The sequence below is a fragment of the Cyphomyrmex costatus genome, unplaced genomic scaffold, assembly GCF_001594065.2.
Source record: "Cyphomyrmex costatus isolate MS0001 unplaced genomic scaffold, Ccosl1.0 scaffold477, whole genome shotgun sequence".
In the NCBI taxonomy this organism is placed as follows: Eukaryota; Metazoa; Arthropoda; class Insecta; order Hymenoptera; family Formicidae; genus Cyphomyrmex; species Cyphomyrmex costatus.
The window spans coordinates 47,506-48,018 of record NW_017279041.1 but is presented as its reverse complement, the minus strand read 5'-3'; positions in this window follow the sequence as shown (position 1 = coordinate 48,018).

Genomic DNA, 513 nt, shown 5'->3' with positions numbered 1-513 from the left:
CGTTAAAGTTGACGACTGTTGAGGTTAGGAAATCTGTTATACCGACTACATGTAGCGCTATGAATACGCTTTCTTCGTGCTCTCTGACCTCGTGCGCATGCGCTCGGTATCGTTTGAGTCCAACAGAATGCACGAAATTTGAAATTAACACTGCCAAACAAATATATTGTTGTCAGACACGAAATTCTACACCTTTCCCTATTGAAAAACGTTGGACTTTCCACGCGAAGTAACTTTCCCCCCCCTACATAGGGGCGCACGACTTCTACAATTGTACTGTCAGAGCAGACCTCTGTCCATCTCTCCCTCCCCCCCTGCATATGGGCGTACGACTTCTACGATTGTACTGTCGGGGCAGACCTCTGACGACGGTGTGGGTGCGGGGGGGTGGCCGAAGGCCGAAGGCCGTAGGCTACCCCCTTGCACCCGCCCGTGTGTGTGTGTGTAAAATATCAAGTAATAAACTCATAATCGTTATATAACGAATGGAACACACACACACACGGGCGGGTG